Source organism: Elgaria multicarinata, chromosome 1 (genome assembly GCF_023053635.1).
Source record: "Elgaria multicarinata webbii isolate HBS135686 ecotype San Diego chromosome 1, rElgMul1.1.pri, whole genome shotgun sequence".
In the NCBI taxonomy this organism is placed as follows: Eukaryota; Metazoa; Chordata; class Lepidosauria; order Squamata; family Anguidae; genus Elgaria; species Elgaria multicarinata.
Window position 1 is genome coordinate 167890729 of NC_086171.1, and position 25177 is coordinate 167915905.

A 25177-nucleotide genomic window follows, 5' to 3' on the forward strand; every position below is an offset into this window, starting at 1 on the left:
TATTCACATTTTGTGAGACACTGCTGAATGCTTGTATTTATGTACGCCAACATCTTATATTGTAGTTCTCTGCTGTAAGCTGCTTTGGGAGCCAGCTTTAGCTGAAAAGTGAGGAATAAGCATACAACTTATTATTCAATAAATAGAAAGCAAAGATACAGTCAGGTTTGCGAAATGATATATTTTTCCCAATGCTTATGTGCTTCACCAATTACCTATACAAAAATGATGTCATTTTTCTGAATTAATTATCACTATCAGGTGGGCAGATGAAATCCTCAGACGTTTATGTTAAAAAAGAAAAAAGGAAAAAAGAAAAAGGTAAGGGTCAGGGTGAGATACAAATTATGTACTGGGCTCAGAAAATCTTATGAATTGCCCCAACATCATGTCAACACATTAGACATTTCAGTAGTGTTGCAAGTTTGCCTGTATGTCAGCAAGTGTTCAGTGAGAAATCAAGTATGTCTCTCTAGGTAGTTCATGCCCAGATCTCATAATGTGAAATACAACACAGCGGCTATCAGGTGATGTAAGGCTTTGGTGTGAAATGTCAGCCCATTCCTTTGACTAGTCTAATGTCAATTGAGTGGAGGACAATGATGAATAGCTTTTGAGGGAGAGGGACAGAGACATTGTTCACAGAAATCAAGCCAAGATGAAAAGGACCTATCATCATCATCATCCCCTCCGGGGACACAGCTAGAATATTATGCTTCAGTCAAGTGGCCCTCGTGACATGATGCAGGAAAAAAGTATGGGTACCTGTGCCTACAATTATCTGTTGCCCATCTACAGCTCACGTCCTTCATATCCTTTGCACATAAACTGCACTCCTTGGTCTTCTCCGAAATCTTAGCTGACAACAGTGGCCCAGTTAGACAATTTTAAATTTTGGATGTAATGGTATAAGTTGGTAAACCCAATATACTGGTGGCTTTGGTTACCAGCAAAGTGAAAGCTGAGCTGCAACACTGCTTTGGAAGTAAATGCCAGCGCTACACTGGACTTGACAGCTATTCATTATTGGATCAGCAAAGAAAAGCGTCTAGATAAAAACAACTGCAAGAGATCCATTTTGCAGAAGGAAGAAAAAGGAGGAGTCTTTCCATCCACTAGAATATGACACCTTGGTCTCTGCTAGCACATAGATACAATTAGGACTCAAAGATAGAGCATAGGTAGAATTAGGACTCCGTGATTCAGCAGCAACTACTTCTTAAAATGCCAAATGCAAAAATAGCAAGCAAAATAATTTTAAGGATCATATAATCAGTATCACAGCAGTGAGACCTGCTGTTGATCCTAGACCAATTTGGCACCTGAAATTCCAGGACTTAGCTTAAAACGAAAGAGGGTTAAAATTTAAGATGTAAGAGATCAGTGATACATATTAACCCTGTTGCAATAACATGGAAGATCTTGCCACAGTGCTAGAGGGAAAGGGGGTGGGGAACGAGTCACAATCAGCTTCCAACGAACCCCACTTATTTTATATTTTAAGTTTAAACGAAGTTTTAGAATGTTAACATTCAAGTTTCAGAAGTCACCACATACAATTCCAGATTCCGCCGCAATCCTGCTCGCTACAATCTTGTCAGAATCTAGCGGGTTAGAAAGGCTGCCAAGAGATCACACCATCAATCATCAAAGAAGGGCAGGCAGAGCTCCTGCAGTTCATTGAAGTCCACATGATTAACCCCACAGCTTGCTCAAGTCAGGCCCAGAGCAGGTGATTCTGACTGTAAACAGCTGGAGCAGAGATCACTCCCAGAGCAGGGAAGGTCAATGCCATATCTCATGCAAGAAACCACTTCTCCTCTATGCTCCTAGTATTGAGAGAGAGACTTTTATGATCAGATTGCAGCCACACCACAGCCATGAAGAGATGTTTTTATGGAGTGCCGGAAGGCTTAGCACCTGCATATTCCAGTCTCCATTCTGTCTCCCCAAGCAAAACAAAAAACACTATTTGAGCTGTGTTCCTTCTCCTCCATTTCTTACTTTCCCCAGGCCTGCCCTCTCTCATATTCAGATTGGCAAAAGGTTAAAACAAATATTTTCAAACTTAACATGGGAACGGATTTCTATTTGGACAGGGGGAGGGAACCAAAGGTGCCACAAGTTCAAGGACCTCGTTGGGACTAGCAGGGGAGAGGAGGAGAACAAATTCAAGCACTCAACAGTTTCTAGTGCAGGAATTTAGCTTCAGCACTAAGACATCCAAAACTGCACAGCCTTGAAGCTTAAACATCTTTCCCAACACAAAACTAGGCCTCATGTAATGAAAACAATGTGATGAAGCAAAATATGGTTTACTAATTTTGATATAATACTGGAAGATGGTCTCACCATGAAAAACTTAATAAAGAGAGATTGCGTGAGCTTTCCACTGCCTGTTGGCGAGTACTAAGACCAACGTTTTTGAAGAAGATACTTTGAAACAAGGAATAACATGAACCTTGTTGACTAAATTTGGTCTTAATATACTGTTTATGTGACTAGATGATAGTGTTTGATGTCTATGGGTTGGATTTCCATGCAGTGACTGTTTAAATCTGGTTTGAAACTATTGTTAACTACAATTGAATGCTATACTGATATGTAATGAAATGCTACACTGATGTGATAGTTGATTGTTGTAGACTTGTATTAGTATTGGATTGTAAATAGTTATTCTAGTATAAATAAGTGTGTATAATTTTTGAACGACGATGTAATTCATTGGGTTTATTTTGTTTCTACGGTGGTCGCCTTTTGGGTTCCTTTTGTTCTCATGTAATGAAAGCCTGTGCCACTGCACTAAGCTTCCCACTGGTATCGCCCAGCTACGTTGTAAGGATGTACAGATTTTGTTAGATCCATTCCGTCTTGTGTTTTGCAGATTGTCAAGCATCTTTCATTCCCTTGTCTACTCACTGACAGAATCAGATGGTGTGTGCGTGTTTTTAGGGATGCATGAGAATTTCGTTCCACTTGCACAAATGTGCATTAATGTTCATGCACATTTGCACAAGCTCACCCTCCCCAAAGTAAAATCAAATTGCCACAGGCTGTGCTTTTTGCATCTCATTGCCACTTGACCCGACTATTTACAATTTCTCCACTACATGCATGGCAACACACACATATATGCCTGCCAACTGAGGATAAGACTTCACCATGAAGTGGATTCAAGTCTGCCAAAACATAGGACATAAATCAAACGGTTGGTCTTAAAAGGGTGCAAGGAAAACTACAAAGAGTCTGGTGGCAAAACAGCAACTCCTCTGGCTGATTTTCAGTCTTACCCTCAAGAGAAACCCATGTAGACTTGAGCTAAAAGGAACGCCTATTTCACCCATATGGGTCAACAGATTAGACTCCCAGGTAGGATGGCCACTTGTGAATTGCCAAGAGAGGACACCAATTTGAATAAACTCTTGCATATGGCAATTTATATGCATAGATGGACATGTAGAAAATATTAAACTTTAAATAGAAACATGGTACATCTGACCATGACCAGATGGCCGATATGCCTTGCTTAGTCTGCTACCCAGCTCTTCCTTCTGATGGTTCTTCATCTTTATAACATCCTCAAACAGAGGATGCCGTCAAATACAGGAGAGTCCTCTGTAAAGAAGACACATGACCACTCTGTTCCCAGGCAGGATTCAATTAGTAATACTGCACTGCATGAAATATACCAGATTCAGCCCCTGTAGCTCTCTGGCGTAGTGAAGATAGATACTATCAAGAAAGGAAATTGAGCCTTCCAGTCATTTGGTAATCTTTGCATCTTCCAAATTAAAAGTTTATGTTAGGAAGTTTGAATTTTGATATTTGCCTAATAACAACACTGAACATAAAAAGCTGTATTGTTAACTTCAGCATTACAACAGTAAGAAAGCAAAGAAAACACACACATCTGTTTGCACATAAGGAATTTTGATAAGTAAACCATTGTAGTAGAGACCACTGTTGCTCTAAAAACATTCTCATACATGACTCATAGAAAGAGCTCCTCTATGTGTTCCACAGGAGTGGCTCTACATGCTATTTATGTCACAGGAGTGTTTTTATAGCAGGAAGAAATTGAATGTACCCTCTCACCAAGGTTTTAGGTACATTATAGACTGTATGTGAAAACAATCCATTAAAAGATAGTTGATAAGCAGGCCTTGTGTAAACTCATCATATCAAGCACTTTAATATTGCAAATTAAGAACTCAAACACAGCAATCAGAAAACCCAAATTTTGTACCAAAAGTAAACTGTGAAATAATTGTGTGAATGAAGGTGCACCATATCTTATCTGGGTACAAGACCTGAAATCTTGCCAAATTAGAAATTTAACAGGTAACAGGATTGACTAAGTGAGAAGCAAATACAGAATGGTTGCCTGAGTCATTGGCCAAGGGGAAATGGAGTCTGTGAGGCAGAGAAAGAGGAAACGGGAGGAATGAGGTCCTGAACTCCAGCCATTGGAAACAGCGCTGCCACTTCTTTTTTTGTTAACTAAAACTGCTCATAAGTACGAGAGAGAAGTAAACTTTTTATTTAAGTGGAAGTTCAGGTCTTCCAGTGTCTGAGGAAGGCACTGCCTTACATATGAGATAGCACTGCACCATAGAAGCTATTCATATCCCTGACCCCAGACTATAATTTATTTAAAATATTTATATCCTACTTTTCCAGATCAGGAGCTAGCCATACATTAGACCCAATAATCAAGAGCAATCATTGAAGGCAGAGGAAACCCAAGGAGCCCGTGAATAAATTGCACTGCAAATAAAATCTAAAGGAGGAAGGACCAGTGTATGAGCCATGCAAATTTCCTGGGCAAGGCCAGCACCAAGGGTAGGCATGGTCATGGTCATGCACCTGCCCAGGGCCCACACCCCAGCAGGGGCCCTAGGACTGGCTCTTCTTCTTCATCATCATTGCACACTGCTTGTTCACCTGTCTTTCACTGGCCAGTCATCAACAGTGATGACAAGAAAGCATAGTAGATGCCATGGCCTGCTTGCTCACTGGCTTTCTGCTTGTCAAGCAAGCAAGTGGTAGCAATGAGGAACAGAATGAACAATAGCAGCTGGTGACAATGGCGGTGAGACAGGCCTCCACACATTATTAGGAAAGGGAGCCCCATTGAGGAGGGCTTGCCCGAGGGCACCCCAAAACTTGGAACCAACACCAGACCGAGGTGCTGCTAGGGAGAAGGCCTTCTCTCATGTCACTACTAGTCTGATGAGAAGAAGGTCCTCTCCCAGGTCAAGAGCCATAAATGTCATAACTGGCACCTTAAAAGGGACTTAGAAACAGATGGGAGCCAGCACTGTTAGTACAGTAATACAGATGCAAGAACCCAACAACGCTTACCCCCATTCAGAACTCTCACTGCTGTATTTTGCACCAGCTGAAGTTTCCATGCGATCTTCAAAGGCAGCCCTACAATCTAGATGTGATTCATGTCCTCTTCACGTGTACCAAGATGCCTTATACGACAACAGGTGCGGAGGGAGGGGGAGTGACCGTGCTCCCCCTCCCCGTGTTGTCATCACCTTCCTTGTATTGAGTGTGAACTTCTGAAGCGAAGAGCCTCCTATATCTGCGGAGCCTCTCCACATACTGTACAATCTAGGAAATCGGAGGGCAGAGAACGGGGAGCTAGTGTATGCTGGCTAGTGTACTCATGCCTGCCTGCCCTCCTCACTTGTTGTCGTAAGACAGTTTTGAATGCCTGAACAGGGCTTAGGGCACGCGTAACTATTTATTATACAGAAAGCCTTCCAAGACCATCTGTGTAACTGTAAGCTATTTACATACTCAATGGACAAGGCAGCTTGGTATTTTTTTCAGCAATGCCAAAACGTGAGAAGCGATTCAGATTTGAAAGCCAGAGCTACTGTTCTGTGTCTTAAAACAAGCCCCTTAAACATCATGCTAGAATATGCCAGAATCATACAACTGATATTTCAGATCAGTGAAGTATCCAAAGATCTGTCACTTTTACATACAAATGTGCTATTTGACTTCAGACTTTGCTCTAGAGAAAAGGATTGTTTCATGGGTATGTCATAAAGTTACTCATCATTATTAAAGTTGTTTTTTCTATTATTATTTTTATTAGAAGCAAGGATTTTAACAGAATACAGGAGTTGGGAATAGGCTGGGCTGCATTAACCACTATGCCATATACAGTACAGAACCTGATCAAACTAGAACCGCTCCAGTCAGGACCAGTCTAAGACCCTGCCTCCTTCTCCCTTTTCTTGCCTTTTTGTTTCATTTTTGGCAGTTACATTAGTGGCAGCAGCGTGGGCAGCCTCACCCATTCATAGTGACAGTGCAAGCAGTCACCAGGAGCACCTTGCTCACAATGCATCGCTCTGAGAAAAGACCCCTTCCTCAGAGAGAGGCATGAGGCAGTGTGGGTGCCCTGGAGAGCCTCGCCAGCCACTCTTCTGCTGGTGTTAGTGGTGGTAGGCAGGGAAACACAGACACTGTGATGTGGAAAGGAAGGCTGAAGGGCAGTTGCTGTTGTGGGCAAGAGTCATTGACCCAATCTACTGCCTGAGGCAAGGGTCTCTCCCTGCTTCAAGACAGAGCCATCCCTGACTGTAGTAATCTAATTATCCAAGTGCTTACATATTGTGTCCTGCTGTCCATACTTCCTGGATAGAAAATTAGTAGGGTGGGGATACCCAAGTGTCAAAGTGCGTTAGCATCTAAAACATCCTTCTCCAACCTGGTGCCCTTCAGATGTTTTGGGGGACAGCTCCCCACATCCCACATCTGGAGGGCACCAGGTTGGGGAAGGCTGATCTAGAAAATGTAAATATACCCATAACCCCATGTTTTAGTGCATCACTAGACACAGAATATAGCCAGGTTGACATGTGGGATACTAATGCCTTTCAAGTAGCATGCTACTAATATAGCTTCTTTGGAAACACAGCTTCTCAGTCTGTTAGAGACACTGCTCTAAGAGACATCCACATTCCTCTTTCCCCCTCCTGCCATTCATTCCTTATTGCCACTTCATAAGAGTATAATCTCATTTTGATCATGTTTTGCAAGCATTCCCAGCCCCCATGGTAGATCTCTCCCCACCTTCTCTCTCTCTCTCTCTCTCTCTCTCTCTCTCTCACACACACACACACACACACACACACACCAACCTCTTAAATAGAGAGCCACTCTTTGCATATAATAACAGAATTTAAAGCAAAACCTACTGGTTACTATATAATATTCTTCTTCAGAAAAAAATGAGGGGTGTGTATATAGAGCATCATCACATATGGAAAAAGCCCATCAATACCATGTGCACCACTAAGCCACACAACAGTGGTGATATGGCATGCCTGAATTTCCTTCATGTTAGTAATTGGTATATTTGTCCCTCACAGTTCATTAGGAACCCAGGAACTGTAAGCATTACTCACTCACCAAGGCTGTATGTCGCACGTAAGAGAAGAGGAAGTATACAAAGAGCTGTAAAGGAAGGAATGTTAAGGGAGCCTAGATACACCATCAGCACACTGATTCTAAGATGAACGTACTTGAGAACATTTAAGCCTACTCATTACTTAAATATTTGCACTTTTCATTATCATTGCACTAAACTACTGTCGTATGCCTGCGTTAGCAGGTGCTCCATATTTTAGATAATCCCAACTAAAACATTGGTGTTATATCCTACCCTGTCATAAGGGCTTAGTGCTACTTAGAATCCATTATTCAGATCCCTCAAAGCCAGAAAAATAAGAAAACCAAGGCCATAGCTCTTATTGGATTAATTTCTGCTGATATAGGAGTGTGCAAACTTGATTTACACAAACCTATTCATCAGACACAAAAGCCTATATACTACTTGTACACTCTAGGTTAATCCAATTTAAAAGAAGACACAACTGAATTATTACTTAGCCTCTACAGTCAACAACTGGCCAATGCTAAAAACTTAGGGAACAGTTGCTTCCTCTTGGCCTCTGAAAGCAGAAGAAATTACACAGAGTTTGATTAGCTATTCGGAAAAAGGATCTCAATGGGGGAACATGTTAAATGTTCTGTGTTGCTATGATGTGGGTATTATCAGTTGTTTCCAACCTAAAAATAAATTTGTACTAAATAAAATACATAAAATGGTCTACTAAGAGTAGACCTGTTGAAATGAATGGGACTTAAGTTAGACTAAGTTTAGATACAACCCTATGAAATCCTCAATGGAGTTTTGTGTTTCATAAGCACCTATCAGAGACAGTCCATTCACATGTGGCAAGCTTTTACGATCTCTGCCTAACAGGATGCACATAGAACTTGATTTTGTGAAAGGGGGGGCAGAGAAGGGGGCTCTTCAGCATGCTTATAAAGTCCCTTCGCAAACACAAAACACCAAGGGCCCCTGCGCATGGCAGAGTCAATTCCATACACAATACCAAAGCTGCCAAAAATGTAGTGGGAAAATTTGTCATATAACACAGCCTGAAATAGTAAGTGATGTTATTTTAGTTAAGCATGAGGCTGGCGTCAGCACCTGGCATCTTTGGGCAGGTGCCAGGGCCCTGGATCCTGCCACGTTCAACCGCTGACGCATACCCTGCCGCCCCTTAAAAAAAAACCAAAACAGCCCAGTATTTCAAGCAGCAGTAGGTGGCTAAACCTAGCTGCCATTTTGATTTCTGACAGAGTCACCCTAAGGCACTGTGGTCAATTACATTTTATGAATTTCCTTAATTTATATAGCTGCCTCATAACAGAAGTTGGGCACCCCACAAACAAATGCAACAATAAAAATACAGCAAAAAAACCATTAAGACTAAACACACAAGTCAAAACAAAAGTCGAATTTCTAACTACAGGCACAATCCTATTCATGTTTAGACAAAAAAAGGCCCTACACCTCCCAGCATTTATGCAGCCAGCATGCTGGGAATTGTAGGACTTTTTTCCTATTTAAAGATGCATAGGATTGCACCCTAAGTTATTTTAAAAGTCACTTGGCAAGGAAAAGAGCATAATGATAGCACCAAGTGAACTTCTCTCTGGAGGCTGTCTAGAACCAGAGTGACACCACCAAGAAGACCTTCTTCCTGGAAGTTGCTCTCATTTCACTTGGAACAGGGTCATTGAAGACGATTTTTAAGGCTTGAGTAGATACATATGGGACCAGGTGATCTTTTGAGTAACACGGTTCCGAGCTATTTAGGTCTTGAAAGTTTAAAGCCAGCACTTTGGATCAGGCCTGACAAAACCCAGAATTTTAAAACAAACAAAAAAATACTGTACAGCACTCAAGAACCCTTGAAATATTCAGTGTGGGCAAGCAGTCCTCTTCCAGAAACTTTTCACAGCACATTGTTCAGAAGGGAGAACGAGATGCTCCGTAAGGGAAACCGAGGGAAAGCTCGGCAGCCTCCTCTCCCCCCCCCCCCCCACCGGCGAAAGCTACTTAAAAGCATTTTGTTTGTACTGCACAGAGCAGCCGGCAACTGGACTGTGTCAAGCGTGAATCTTATCCTCTGGTCTATACATTTAGCCACTGAGAAGCTTCAGCAGCCCCATCACTGCTTTAGAGAATCCATCCAGAAGCCTGACTTCTTGTTTAGATTAGTACAGCCAAGAGCAGCGCAGGTACGCAGGAAAGACGGGAAGAATGTGAAGGCACGCAGAGGGAGGAAGAGAAAGAGGTGTTAGGGATGAAGTGATGCGCTGCTTTTCCGGGACAGGCGTGAATTCCTTCGTCAACTAATACAGACCGGCTTCATTCATTCATTCATTCGCCTGCGAGCCTCCCAAGCCGGCCGCGCTTTCAACGAAGGGCTCTTAAACCCAACCTGCCCCAGGTTAAAGGCAGTCAGGAAATTAGAGTAGCGAAGCGAGGAGTCTTGCACCGGTGGCTCACCCGTGAAGAGTGCCACGAGTTCAACCAGAATAAACACAGCAGCGTGACTCATACCTCCTCCCCCCCCACCTTTTTTTTCCTCCGGAGACGAAAACCTGGAGAAGGAAAGCCAAGGAGTTCCCAAAAGAGATCCGAGATGACGCTGAGCGAGCCGAACAAAACTTTTCCTCGGTGGCGGCGGCGGTAGTGGCGCTTGCAACCATCAGGGTTCAGATGCTGCCAATCCTCCCGCGCGCCCCCTCGCCGGCCACCCACACCCATCCGCCCCAGAACACGCGGATTGTCTGCCTCCCCCCCGCCCCACTGCCCCGATCCCGCGCGCCGTCCCAGGGCACAGTCCAGAGGACCACCTGGGAGAACCAAGTGCAGGCGCCGCCGTTTCGTGGAGGGAAACCAAAGTGAGGCTGCGCTCGTCTGCGGTGTCAACTAGGCGGGCGCCACCCCCGTTGCACAGCCGATCGCATCTTTGGGAAGAGAGGCTCCCCGGGCTCCAGGGGGGAGACAGCGAAGCCTTGAGAGAGGCGGCGGCTCAACCTTGGAGAACAAGGCGCCTGGGTGGGGATGGGGGGGGGGGGGAGAGGAGGGGGACCTGGCTCCTGGGCAAGACAGGCGCGCACGTGCTGTTGGAGTACCTGGAAAAGCGGCGCAGCAGCCTGCATGACTCCTTTCCAAGCGAAGTTGCCTGCCCGCTTCGGCCGCCGCGCTACGATTAGTGCGTGGGCTCAGTACCAACCAGAGTCTCCCTCTACCGCCTTTTAAATTTCCAGGACACTCGGCGCATGCGCCGTTGCGGCGCTGGGAGGAGTGAAGTTGGTCTGATCTGATCCGATTTTGAAGAAGTTTTTTGAGCTCGAGCCGGCCGCTGGGTGGTATGAGGGGCGTCACGTTGTCCCATGCTATGTCCTCTGCCAGGTTGCGATCCTCTGAACTACGCGCTCGTTTGCGGGAAAAGCAAATTGAATGGAGTGAGCGGGCTTAATTCTACGGGAACGCGTTCGGGATGGATGGGGGGTGGGGAGGGGGGAGAGAAAAAGTCCCACACAGAGACAAAGTGTTTTGCGGCACCTTAAAGACTGACAGCTGTATTGTGGCATAAGCTTTTGTGGCCTGCAGATCAATTCATCAGATAAATTGTTAGCCTAAATTGGCAGGGAAGGGACGGGGGCAAAAGTCTAAGGTAGTGAAGCTAGAAGGCGGTGAAAAAGTACAAAACCACAATTAGTTCAGGATACAATCCTGTGCGTGTTTAGATGGGGAAAGAATCCTACCGCTGTAGGGCTTGTTTTTCTGTCTAAACATACATAGAATTGCGCCTCTGGCTGGATAATTAATTAATTCTAAAGGAAAAATTAAAAACTCCTAGTGCCGACAATCCCAAGGCACTGTGCAGCTCTTCCATGTTTTCTCACTTAGCAGATTTTCCATGGTAAGAAAAAAGGCAAAAGAAGTAGTGAGAAACATTTGAGGAAATGATGATGTCTGGATTCCCATAAACTTCTGTGAATGAGGCAGAACTATGACCCCATAAAGCCTCATCTGGAAGCACCCTAAACCGTAAAAGCAAAATCCTATGCATGTTTAGATAGGGGGAAAGGCCAATAGCTCCCAGCATGTGCCAACCAGTTGTAGGCTTTTTTTCTGTCTAAAACATACATAGGATTGTGCCTTAATTGTATTTAAAATGGTTACGGCAGTGACTTTGGGTGCTTCCAGATGGCTCCTAGCGCTGACAATCAGAAGGCATGGTGTAGCTATTCTTTCTTTTTCTTTCTTAACAGATTAGCTATGGTGAGAGAAAAGATGGAAGAAGACATGGGAAAACATTGTTGAGAGGGTTACAAGTTGAAGACAGCCATGTCTGGACACTACCAACGCCTGACATTCCATGAACAGGGACGGGCAATAGCAGCATAAAAGCCTTGCCTGAAAATGCCCAGAGCTTCACTCATTTCAGTGGCATTTATTTCCAAGTCAACACGCCACCATAAACATACATATCACATATTCCAATGCAAGTGTACTCAGAAACATCCCATTGTATTCAGCTGGAAGAATAAAACACAGATTAAGCACTTCAGGAACAACTGAGGAAGGCCTACGAATGGATTCAGCATTCTCTTTGCAAGGCGCCTATGGATCCCTATGGAAAGCTCCAACAGCACTCTCCTGCACGTATTCCCCAGCAACTGGTATCGAGAAGCTTTCAGAGAAGACGTCCTTCTTTCTTTCAGAGGAGACTTTTATTGCGTATTCACCTGCTTCGTTCACACTGACCTGGTTCACACAATCAATTTGAGCCATGGTGGCTTGTGGTACATGCTGTAACCCAACCCCACTCATAGGTTCTCATGCCATCCAAATCTGTTGATGTGGTTCATAAACTTCCCACAGCTCTAAAACATATGACACAAGCCACAGTGAACCTGTACAAACGATGTGCTTAGCCATGGTTAAGAACTTTGGCTATAGCACACTGATTTTGATAGTACCTGTTGGTGCAACTGCAGTAGAAGTTGCCCTAATGTGTGAGTTGGAACCAGATGATCTTCTAGGTCTCTAGAAACTGCAGTTTAACATCTTTGATAAAGGCCGCTCCTTTTGCTTTGCTTTAATTCTACAGTTTGACACTGCACCGAGTGAAGTTCTTCCACATTGTGCATGATTTTATTCACCTCTACGATGTCTCCCCTTATTTACTTTTTTCCTAAGTTAAACAGTCCCAAAAGTTGAAATATTTTCTCATTTTGGTTGCCCTTTTTTGCACTTTCCCCAAGCCTTTTTGAGGTGCAATGACCAGAACTGTACACAGTATTCCAAGTGCAGCTGCACAAATTTGTAAAACAGCATTATGATTTTGGCAATTTTATTTTCAATTCCGTTTCTAATTACGCCCGATATGGAACCTGTCTTCTTCACGGTGGCCACCCACTGGGTTGACATTTTCATCAAGCTGTCTACCGCAATCCCAACATCTCTTTCTTTGTCAGTCATCCCTGGCTCAGATCCTATCAGCATATACACCAAGTTAGGATTGTTTGTCCCAATGTGCATCATCACACGTGCCATTTTAAAGCCCATTCCTCCAGTTTGGGGAGATTCTTTTGGAGCCCTTTGCAATCCCTTTTTCTTTTAACCACCCTAAATAATTTGATGTCATCCGCAAACTTGGCGACCTCACTGTACATCCCTAACTCCAGATCATTTATGAAGAAGTTTAAAAGTGCTGATCCCAAAACATATTTAGCTAAACAGGGAGCATTCAACTACTCAACCAGCAGTATTTATATAATATATAACCAATCTTAGCGAATGTTAATGTATGTAGACCAATCAAATGGGGGGTGTTGGTTGTCTTCTGTTTCCATAACCCATAGGGGGCTATATTTAGTTTTGGTCTCTATGCATGACAAATTTCTTAGTGAGTCAGGCAGCTACTGCAGGGCCCTCACCAATTTCAGTCCATGTCTTCTACCACTCCTGCGCCAGTTGCAAATGATAAATAGGCAGCTTCTTTCAGCCCCATGTAGGTCTGTAAGAATATGTATCAATCCTTCATCCATACGTGAACGTGGACATTCCCTGAACATCTGTGTGACCAAATTGATGTTTCTGCAAATATTCACAAACAGAGGCACACATGCGGTGGGGGGGGGATGGAAACATCTGTTCTCCAATTAGACAGACATTTACAGATATACAAGTCAATGGATCTTGGCCAATTTATATTAGATCATGACTGGGCCAGGAGTTTAGCCAAATGTACCCACTTCATGTGGTGCAGTTAAAACTTTTGGAGTGCCAGATATTATTGCCTTAACTCAATATCTCATCCCTTGCACTTTCCGTTTGATTTTGGAGTGACTGCATAAGAGCCACCTTGTTTTCCCCATTGGACAGCTGTTCCATCCAAATTGCTTACAGACTGGAACCCACACTGCATGGGAAAAAGGATGTGGAACATCTGCACTCGTAGTCACTTGAACCAATGGGAACGAATCCATTGGCATGGCTTTTTGAGGCAGCGGAAGGGTGCTAAAAACCAGCGCTGTTTCCTGTAGAAGCTCCATGTGCTTTCCAGTTCACTCTGCAAATGCAAAAGAGCTGGATTCTATTTATATTTGTAAGAATAACAGTTCAAAACCTGTGTGGAGAGATGTCTAGCCAAGAAACGTCATTTATTTAGTGTCTGAGGAAGGTAGATGGATAAATGTTAACGTTAGTTGCTTTCACGATGCTCCGAGTTCCAAATACTACTTGTATTTTTGAATGAGCAAAGTCCAAAAGTGTTCACCTGCAGCAATGAGGTCATCCTCAAAAGGGTGAAGGAGTCAGCAACTGAGTGGAAATCAGAATGTGTAGAACTATGACAAAAGGCGTAGTGGCTGAATAATTGTCTTGCTTTTAAATGATTAAGGCTGCAATCCTACACCTGTCTACTCAGAAGTAAGTCCCATTGAGTTCAATGGGGCTTACTCCCAGGTAAGGGTATAGGATTGCAATTTAAAATCAGTTAAACTAATATTCTAAAGGGAGTCCACAGGCAATACATTAGCTTTGCCCAATCATCCTCTATTGAAAAATTCACATAACTTCTTCTAATTGCAAATGTAGGTAAAGCTGCAGGAGCTATACTAGAGTGACCAGATACAAAAGAGTGCAGGGCTCCTGCACCTTTAACTGTTGGGATGAAGAGGGAATTTCACCAGGTGCTGCATGCATACAAATGACACCTGCTGAAATTCCCTTTTCTATGCAACTGTTAAAGATGCAGGAGCCCTGTCCTCCTTTCCATATGGTCACCCTAATATATTGCCATGCATACATCCCACTGAACTGCAACTGCACACTGGATCATGGGCATTGACTTACATGCACAGCCAACACAAAATGTTCTACATTAAGGGATAATACATTTAGGGAGCAGTTTGGAGTCACCTGTTTACTGAGTCATTTTCTTAGAACAGGGTAGCAAAAACATTGTGCTTATTTCAATCCTGCAAATGTTTGTGGAAAATAATGTTTTGGTGGTCAAAAACTATACAGTTATAACTTGCACTACCCACAAAAGGAAGGAAAAAGAAGGGGAACCGTCACGTCAGCTGCCTGTGCCTGATTAGATGCCTTGGCAGATTTCCCCTGTTATCTAAAACTGGCATGCCCAACGAAGCTACATTCACCAAACCATCAGGGTACAATTCCTTTCTTTGTGATAAATAGATCACAGGAACCCCTAGTAATATTACTGGTATCTGGACAATTCAGCTAGTGTGTGTGTGAAAGATATTTCAGAACAGCATCTCTGGCAACAGGGAGAAAGTCCTCCTATGCAAACCTTTATACCAGCCTCCACCGATCCGCTAGCATCACCAATGGGCAGGGATTTTATTTTATTTATTTATTTATTACATTTCTATACCGCCCAATAGCCGGAGCAGGGGTTGTGGTCCAAGACATCTGCACCACTGCCACAAGATGTAGTGATGGCCACCATTATGGGCAGCTTTAAAGGGGATTAGACAAAATCATGGAGGATAAGCCTATCCATGGCTACTAGTCACAATAGAAATACCTTCCCGTATTAAAGCCAGTACGCCTTTGTTTGCCAGTTGCTGAGGAGCGCAAGCGGGAAAGTGCTGTTGCTTCCCACTGTGTGTGAATAATAGAATGCTGGACCAGGTAGGCCTTTGCTATGATCCAGCATGGCTCTTCCCTTTTCCCCAAGACTGTAGCCCTGATCCTAACGGGGGTGGGCGGGCTCCGAGGTCACAGTTTGTTTCTACAAAAATGTAAAAAGATCTGAAATCTGATCACAGAACTCCAGTGCTTCATCTAATTTGGCCCATAGTGTCTTCAAAATCATCACATCCCAGAAAAATAAATGTGATTGCTTGCACCGCCACCATCAGAGCTTTTCTACATGAGGCTGCTTATCCATTGTAGCTATTTTTGGTTTTGTCACAGAATTAAGATCCAAGCTCTACAGAAAGAGCTTTTCTATACAAGGCATTGTGTGCTAGTCATCTTTCTACACATGGTTGTTAATGGGTTCTTTAGATGACATTGTGACCCTCCAATTGTTTTGCTTCTGTTTTTGAACAGCACTTTCAGTGAGTTGTGTGTTTTTTAAGAGCAGGGAAATGCAATATTTTTGAAAGTGAAAGAAAATGCTTTTTTCACTTGTATATCTGCACTATTCCATTATACCACAGTGCCACTTAGAGGTTATGTAGCAGAAAAACAGGAAAGGAAACTTCTTCGTGTAGTGCTCGGATTTCAGTTCTGAAACAAAACCAAAAGTAGGTACAGTGGATTAAGAGCCTCTTGCTTTTCAGCTACATAATCTCTAAGTGGCACTGTGCTATGGTGGAATAACACAATTATACAAGTAATAAAAAAACTTTCTTTGTTTTCAGAAATAACACTCCATTTCCCCCTAACACCCCACCACCCAAAAGTACATTTAAAAAACAGAAGCAAAACTGGATGCTCATGAAATCATCTAAATAACTCATTAACAACTGTATGGAATAATGAGCGCACAATAAATGCGTCATGTAAAAAAGCTATATATCTGACAACAGTCAATTTAAAATTAGAAATGGCTGGTTTCATCTTCTGTTTGAGAGGCAGCAGGGTTGTATTATATGGCTGGATGCTACTCTGGTCACTCCTACAACTCCTATTGGCAGAAAGGAAATTGCTGGCAAAGGCCAAGAGGTACTTTAATAAAAAACAAATAGAGTTTGAGACATAGTGCTTTTTACTTTCTGACAGTGTGGTCTAGGTGGGGCCGCCTTGGGTGGCTGGGAGCTTGAGCTGGTGCAGAACAAATCGTCCCCAACTCTCATCAGGAGCAGGTAGCCAGGATCACATTATAGCCACCCCACCCCACCCCCCATGTCCTAATGCCTCCACTGATGACCTTCATCCAGAAGACAAAGAGCATGATTTCCTGGCCTGCATTCACCTGGATCACTAGTTTGTTCCTAGTAAATATTGGAAAGTGTGAAGGCCTACTGAGGCAAGTATTAAAGTCAGGCCTTAGAGGCCTGGGGTTTTTCCGTTGGGAGGGGATATCCCTGAGAGGAGTAGTTTCATTTCTCCAGTTAAGATTCATTCCCTGGTTAAGTTTCATTTCTCCAGTTAATGCCTTTTGTATCACTCAGCTGTATTGACTAAATACCTTTATTGTAATTTTGATTATTTAAATTCACTAGCAAACTGTTTCGTTAAGCCACAAGTGTCTGCAGTGTCATTCACCCCACGTCCACAGCCTAAACCCCACATTACTGGGAAGGGGATGGTAAAAAGAAAGAAGGTAGGACTCTTAAGGAGGCAGAGATCCTTAAGGAGTTGCTCAGGGGATCCAGGTCATAAGAAAGAACCCTGACAGGAAGCATATTAATGACAGATGCTCAAAATTGCTCTTCACTGTGAGCTCTTAAAAGACAGCATGTATATAAGAAGCTATTTATACATGTCCAAAGGACTTAGACAGCAGGGTCCTTGACACAGTCAGAGCAGGCGGCTGGACTCTCGGGCTTATCTTGCCTGATTCTCTAAACAGGAAATGTTGCCTCCGCTCAAGTCTTTTTCTCCAACAAGAAGAAATCAGCAGCCACCATTTCCCCAAAATCAAGGGATGCCAATACTCTTAGTCTTCTATTTCCTCTGACAGGAGCAGAACCCAGGAGCTTCTCATCAGTTTAGTAAAGATTGTTGGGTGCTATGAATATCTAGCTGGTTCAGGTAGCTAAGTATGTGTTTGCAAGTATTTTTCTAGACATCAGCACTACTAAAGGCTATAACCAAGACTGTAGCACTATTATTATGCTAGTTTAACATGCACAACTCCTGATTTGATAGAAAATTTGTGGGTGGCTTTTTAAAATGCTGAGCACCCACAACACACAAGCCCTAAACCTAAAGTGCAACTCCATGCACTCAGATATCCCACTGTGTTTAATGGGGCTTACTTCTGGGTAAATGCAGAGGGGGGTTTTTAGTGTGTAGTTGGACACAAAATGTGCTGTTGGGAAAAATGTGCAGTTGGAAATCAGATAACGTGCAGTTGAAAAAAGTGGTGAAAAAAATAAGACATGTGTTATGTGTATGTGTTTATTAACAACTTTACAATAGACAGGGATGGCATGTAACATAAATTATATAAGGATGGTGAAAGAGCCCATGATGGTGTGACTGGTGTTGTTGGGTCCTGTGACAGTGTTGTCTGAATAGATGTGGGGACAGAGTTGGCACTTGGGTCTATTGCATGGTCTGGTCCCTCTTTTTGTGTCTCTGTCCTGTGTACTGTTGCTGGTTAGCATCCGCTTCAGGTTGGCAGTTTGTCTGTAGGCCAGGACAGATCTGCCTCCCAAGGCTTGTGTGAGAGACGTGTCTGTGCTGATGATAGGTTGGAGTTCACTGATGATACGTTGCAGTGGTTTCAATTGGGGGCTGTAAGTGGCAACCGGTGGTGTACTTCTCTTGGTCTGTCGTCCTTCTTTGGTATCCGTATGGCCCTGTCAATCTGTCTTTAAGGTTAAGGTGCTACTAGTGTTGGTGATAATCTGTCCAGTTGTGAAAGAGAAATAATGTGTTTGGCTTGAACGGGATGTCTAACAGGGCATTTGTGCAGCTGGAAAATTTGCTTTAAAAAAACCCTGGGTAAATGTGCATAATTACAACCTCAACTATCAAGGAGAGAGCAATGTTTGTAGAAAACGAGACCCAAGAGGCTATATTCTCTTTGAAAAATCTGCTCATTTCTTTGGATGACAGAAAGTAGCAGAGAAGTTTACTGCACAAATACTGACCAAAGGGCAGAGAAAGCCACAAAGGAAATGAAATTGCCTGGTCAAGGCCACACTGCAAACTAACTGCAGGAACAGTATTTAAAAAGACAAAAACAAAAAACAAGGTCTAACCTTCCTACTGGAGTTTTGCCCACTAGTCTAGACTTCCTTTCTGACTTGCAGCATATACTTTTAAGCAGTCATACAGGAAGAGTGAAGGCTGATGTAACATTTTTATGAGTGGCTGAGATGGTTTAATAGCACCTTTGTTGCCTTAGAAGCACATGTACATTTGGGATGGGTTCTGGAAAAAAAATGGTTCTGTCATTTTTGTGTGTGTGGTTTCTGGTTGAACAGCAGGAAAAACCGATTCTTCTTTAGATTATGCTATGGGTGCCTGTTTGTCACTGCCATCACTGCCACATCCCAATCCCCAGAGCGATTAAAAAACATTTTTGTAAGAAGAAAGATGACTCATTCTCTCTCTCTCTCTCTCTCTCTCTCTCTCTCACACACACACACACACAAATACATTGTGCACCTCTTTTCAAACTGTTGATGTAAAGCAGTATGAAAAGGACAGGGCTCCTGTATCTTTAACAGTTGTATCAGCACGTATCCTTTGTATTGAAAATATTTTATTTGTATGCATGCAGCACCTGGTGAAATTCCCTCTTCATCACAACAGTTAACACTGCAGGAGCCCTGCCCTCTTGACCAGATACAAAAGAGGGCAGGGCTCCTGCAGCATTGACTGTTGTGATGAAGGAATTTCACCAGGTGCTGCATGCATACAAATAAAACCTTTTCAATACAGGAGCCCTGTCCTCCTTTCCATATGGTAACCCTAAAATATGCTGGTATTTTTATTTTATTTTGTATTTTTGACCCGATTCCTTTGCCTTCAGCTCTGTCCCCCCTTTGCCTTCAGCCCCACCCACCACTGGAATGTGGCCCCCAAGAGCATCTCCAAAATAGAATTTGGCCCTCAGGCTGAAAGACATGTGTCCCCCCATCTCCCCCACACCTCGGTGTGCATTCTGTAGATATGCTGTAATAGTTGGGTAAGGTATTGTCAGGATTGGGCCCAGCATCTCCACAGAGGCCTCTCCAGAGGTCATGGGGACAGACTCAGAGTCAGCTGAGGAATTATTATTATTATTATTATTTATTTATATAGCACCATCAATGTACATGGTGCTGTACAGATAACACAGTAAATAGCAAGACCCTGCCGCATAGGCTTACAATCTAATAAGTTGTAGTAAACAATAAAGAGGGAAGGAGAATGCAAACAGGCACAGGGAAGTGTAAACAGGCACAGGGTCGGGCAAAACCAACAGTGTAAAGTCAGAACAAAGAGTGTGATGTGGTGGGGGAGGGGCCACAGGTTCAGGGAGGCAAGAACCTGTCCAGTTACAAGCTAATCAATTGGATCAAAGCATAACCATAACCTCTGCTTTGGTGGGAACACAGCAACTCACTGGGGAGCAGCAGCTTCTGGGAGTAAGGCGTTCAACAAGGTTGGCTCATCACAAGAGGTCTCTAGGGGAAGACTCTCCCTGAAGGTGGAACTGGAAAAGCTCAGGTTCTGTATAGCAGATTGGCGCCAGATTTGCAGCAACTTCTCTCCTTCCAGTAGTGCATCCATTAAAGGGATCTTCAGGTAGACTATTTAGTATTGTGTCAGCTTAATCAAGGACATAGCACTAGGTTGCCATAGAGTGACAAAGCCTGTAACCTGAACTGGTGTGGGACTGATTGATTTGCTTAATAAAGGCTGTTTACTTAGAGACTGACTTCTTTGTTTGACTACAAACACCTGGAGGGCTGTGCACTTGAAAGCTATGCACACATGTAGGGGTCTTAAACCGTGAACCCCCAGGGGACTGGACTATTAACACGTGGGAAAAGCCACTATAGGCTGCTCTGATGCTATGGGATAGAGTGGAATATAAATCAAATAATAACATTTAGATAAATGTGATGAAGCTACAGTTATGGACAAGCTAAAAGCAAGTACTCTTGCCAACATCTTAAACTGCAGGTGTCCTTATCTCAGCGTAACATTCTATGTCAAAGCAGTTTTTCTTCATAGGGAATAAAACAAATAGTGTGAGCATAGGCAAAAGTGTTGGGCCTTGGAAATATACCAAGTGACAAAGCCCATGTTCCTGACTGTTAGAGCAGTACGACAATGGAACCAGTTACCTAGGGAGGTTGTGGGCTCTCCCACACTAGAGGCCTTTAAGAGGCAGCTGGACAACCATCTGTCAGGGATGCTTTAGGGTGGATTCCTGCATTGAGCGGGGGGTTGGACTTGATGGCCTTATAGCCCCCTTCCAACTCTACTTGATTCTATTCTATTCTATGATTCTTTGTTGGCACTAAGCAAGTTAGCCTGCATCTGGGAAGAAAGTATATGTTAAGAGAAATCCTGGGAGGAAAATACTGATTTAAAAGATGGGTGCTGCATATTGACCCACGTGTCAGTGCAAGCCTGAGAACTCAAACTGCTGTGCTGTGGTGACCCTAATATAAACACATACCCACAAGGTACACGTGGGCAAAGGGGGGAGGCGAAACAAAATCACTTTGCATTTGTACACAATTCTTTTAAATGCGTGCACTGGGGCGGAGCAAGACAATGGCTAAGAAGCACAAAAAAGCAACACTTTTAAAAGAGACAAGCCTGTTTTAAACTAGCCCACATGGCAACCACCTATATGCCCCACGCTATCATTACTGCTGTGAATCATTAGTGCCTTGGAATAAGAAGGCAAGTGACTACACCCCTCTGGAAATGGACTGCCAGATCTGGAATTCCCAGATTGGGGGACTTAATGTACAGTTTGTACAAATATTCATTACATATATTTGCATGCCATGAACTTGGTATTTCTTTAAATGGCTCACTGACAAGTTTTTCCGCTCTTCTAATTATATGGAAGTATAAATGTAGGGACAAACCTTACACTCCCTTCCTTACATCATGTTTCACTGGACACACCACTTAGCTAGGAGTTTGCTTTTCAGCAGAGCTGGGCAGAAAACCATGCTAAAAGACACTAAAATTCAAGTTCTTTCTGTCCTGTTTATGAACAAATTTGCAAATTTTAGTAAGTTTTGCTTGATTTTTAAAAAAAGTTCTTATAAAACAAAACAAAATTCTCAGCTATCCCTAGTGGCTTGAGTATGAGAGCTGAATAGTTCTCTCAAATCTCACCTGAGCCATGAACTCATTAGGTGGCCTACCTAACAGGGTTATTGTAAGCCTTACAATGTAAAGGCTACTGAGGATGTACGGTATGCAAAGTAATTTGAACCATATCTTATGTAAATGCTAAGTATTAGTATTTTCTGAGAAAAAGCCTCAAAGATGGAGGCTATGAGCTTCAAATATCTCAACAAGAACAGCCAGTTCAAAGCTAACTACATGCTACATCCAAATACATATATTAAAACCACAACACTGATTAAGAGCAGAGAAGCTGTGAGGGGTGCATAACCCTTTCCCTACTTACTATTTCCCTCTTGATGCTCCAGTGGGGTTTAAAACACACTATTGTCATTGCATTGCAAACATGCCTTTTAAACTCCATGGGGAGAAAAGGAAGAGTAGTTTGGAGTGGGGAAACAGTAGTGGCAAAAGTGTTGTGTCCCCCTCTGAAGCTGCTATCTAAAAAGGAAAAAAAATGGTGCTGGAGCTTTTTTGTGCATAATGTGTAGTGTGCTCATTGGCATATGGACTATTGATGCATCTAAAAAGACAGAAGTGTGAATGCAAGAAACAGTGTGCATGCAAACCTGTCTTATCAGGCACCCTGGTCATGAAGCCAGAAGTAGCTCACTGGAGAGCAGCCTTGCTCTGCACAATGAGTGAAAAAAGGGCATCTTTCGAACAAGACCGAGCATTTACCTTTCAGCCTAAGTCCAACCAATCTCTTTCTCCTAATTGAGTGTGCTTTGGATTTTCAAAAACCATGTAATGTCTTTGGTCTTGGGGTGGGAGCTCTTCATTCCCCGGCACCACCCTTCTAGATGTTAGATCTTACTTCCAAATAGCATTCCCGAGTGGTAAGCCACATCGGGAGTTATCCCCTCCCTGATGTCTGGTCTATAGGCGTGGGTGTGCTGGGTTTGCCCATGCACACCTTAATGTCTCAAGCCGAATTGAGGGGGGCATTGAGTAGGGATCCAGAGGAGGATCCAGATGCAGCAGGAACAGTCCTCCAGCTGCCCTCGGTTTGGTCTGCTGCTGTGCTGAAGAACCGCTGCCTCTGAGAGAGCGCCATTGCTCCCGGCAGCAGAAGCAAAAAGGAATCACTCTTCTGGGAGCCTCTCTGCACTTCAAAGAGGCTAGGAGGAGGGCCCCCAAAGGCTAATATTGCCTCATAAGGCCCTCCTCCAGCCACTGTCACCACGAAGCGCCAGCAATACTGGGGCTTGAGGAGCACAGAGTGGGGCATCAGTATCTACAGTGTTTAATAAATAAATGAATAAAAATAATGCCCTTCATGACTGAGTGTTCAATAAATGTTCGCCTTTAAAAAAATAAAAAATAAAAATTCCCTGGGTGCACACCCTCATGAAATGTGCTGCACACACCTCCAAATTACACGCGCAATTGGTAACAAAACAAACTTTATTAAGAAATCAACAGATTAACAAGATACACGGGGCAAAACAGAGGATACATGAAAATGGAGAAATGCCTGTCCTAAAGTGATTGATGGGTCTGCTACATCTGCATCATTCTCTGGATGTAACCTGGTATTGACAGCAGGAGAGGAACTGTTATAGATTTGAGAGTTTTGCAGCCCAGGTTTATTCATGTCTACTCAGAAGAAAGGTCCGTTGAGTTCATGTATCTTCTGACATTGGATGGAGATTTTATGGGCAAAAGAACTCTCAAAAAATTGTCAAGCTAGTTGTCTTTCAGCTTTTACCTAATTTGAGCCTCTGCCACTTACATACAGAACAACTTTCTCAGCAAGGAATCCCAGTCCCGTATGCTTCATCTTCAGGGTTGGTTCCTGATCTGGAGCAACGGACTTCGCTCTCCATGGACATGGGCCTTCAGGCCTTCCCCACCACTGCCCTGTGCCTGATTACCAAGGCCAGAAGATGATCACACCTGAAAGAGAATCAGCCTGAAAATTTCTTGAGGGCTCTTTGGCCATAAAATCTCAAACCCGTGTCAGAAGATAAGTGAACTCAATGGACCTTTCTTCTGAGTAGACATGGTGTGGGGCTGATGGGAGTTGGAGTCCAACACCTGGAAGGCCACAGGTTCCCTAGCCCTGCTTTAGGAGTTGCTGGCACAGAAAAGTAAAAAAATCTTATTCCAGTCAGCACGCCTCATGCTCCCTTTAACTAGAAGGGCTTGGAGCCAGCAGAGCTGAGGAGACCTCAAAGGAACCACAGAAATGCAGATGTTGCCATTTACTGTCAAGTCAAAAAGCTTGAGCTGGACTTTCCCTGGGAGATAAATTGACTGCTGCTAGATCACTGCCAACCTGAAAAATGCCTAGTATTGGATCGTTAAGAAGAAAAGAAAGCAACAACCCCTCATGGCCTTTTTTTAGTGTGCATTATGTCAAATTATGGTGTTTCATTACCCTGTGTCTTTCTTCATAGCTCTTTGATGACAGCGCTATTTGTATGGAGCTTCGCTCAGGGCTGGCCTAAGACATTTTGCTGCCTGAGGACATGGAGCAGCAAATGGTGACCCACATCTACCCAAGTCAAGGTACCTAGTATCTGAAGTCAGGCAGGTTATTTTGGCACATAAAGCAGAAAATCCCACAATCCCCTCTCCCCAGCCTTCATAGTAAAAATACAATAATAATTAAAAAAAAAAGTGATAATTTCTTGCCCTTTCCTCACACGCAAAATCTGCCGCCTGAAGCAGCTCTCTCACTCTGCCTTAATGGCCTAGGTTTTGCCACCCTGACTCTGTAGGGACTGCTGCAGCAATCTTGCATTGGTCTAGGAAGAAACATCCCTCTTCCTTGGATCAGATAATTATGGGGTTTGGGGTGTTCTAGCAGACATTTCTAATATGAAAATGCTAGACTCTTCCTCTCTCTCTCTCTCTCTCCATTAACAGAGGTGGAAATGCATTCACAGATATCTGCTCTTTCCAAGAGACTGCCGTTTGATTCCCTGCCGCACGTTCTACAGCTGCCAACGAAGCCAAAGGCAAAGGGGTAGAAAAAAGGATGTTTTTAATGTGATCAAACAAATCCAATGTATTTCGGACCCTGAGGTCTTTCCTCAGGGTATATCGGAAAAGATAATATATATAATATTTATACAACCACATGACCACCATTGTATATCACACAAACCACAATGGTGGTCATGTAGCTGTATATATATTATCGTGTGTGTGTGTGTGTGTGTGTGTGTGTGTGTGTGTGTGTGTGTGTGTGTGTTATTATACTATAAAGCCCTAAACAACTTGGGACCAAGATACTTATTTATT

At 43.3% G+C, this 25177-nt stretch overlaps 1 protein-coding gene across 1 annotated transcript in view; it reads right to left on the reverse strand.

The window, feature by feature from the left end:
• The window catches only part of SLC45A3 (solute carrier family 45 member 3), a 48415-nt gene extending 37824 nt beyond the window's left edge, over nucleotides 1–10591 (reverse strand). Inside the window, exon 1 of the mRNA XM_063142676.1 lies at nucleotides 10525–10591. The gene's annotated coding sequence lies outside the window, so the exon portion shown is untranslated. The remainder of the gene's footprint in view (nucleotides 1–10524) is intronic.
• Nucleotides 10592–25177: the final 14586 nt, after the last annotated feature.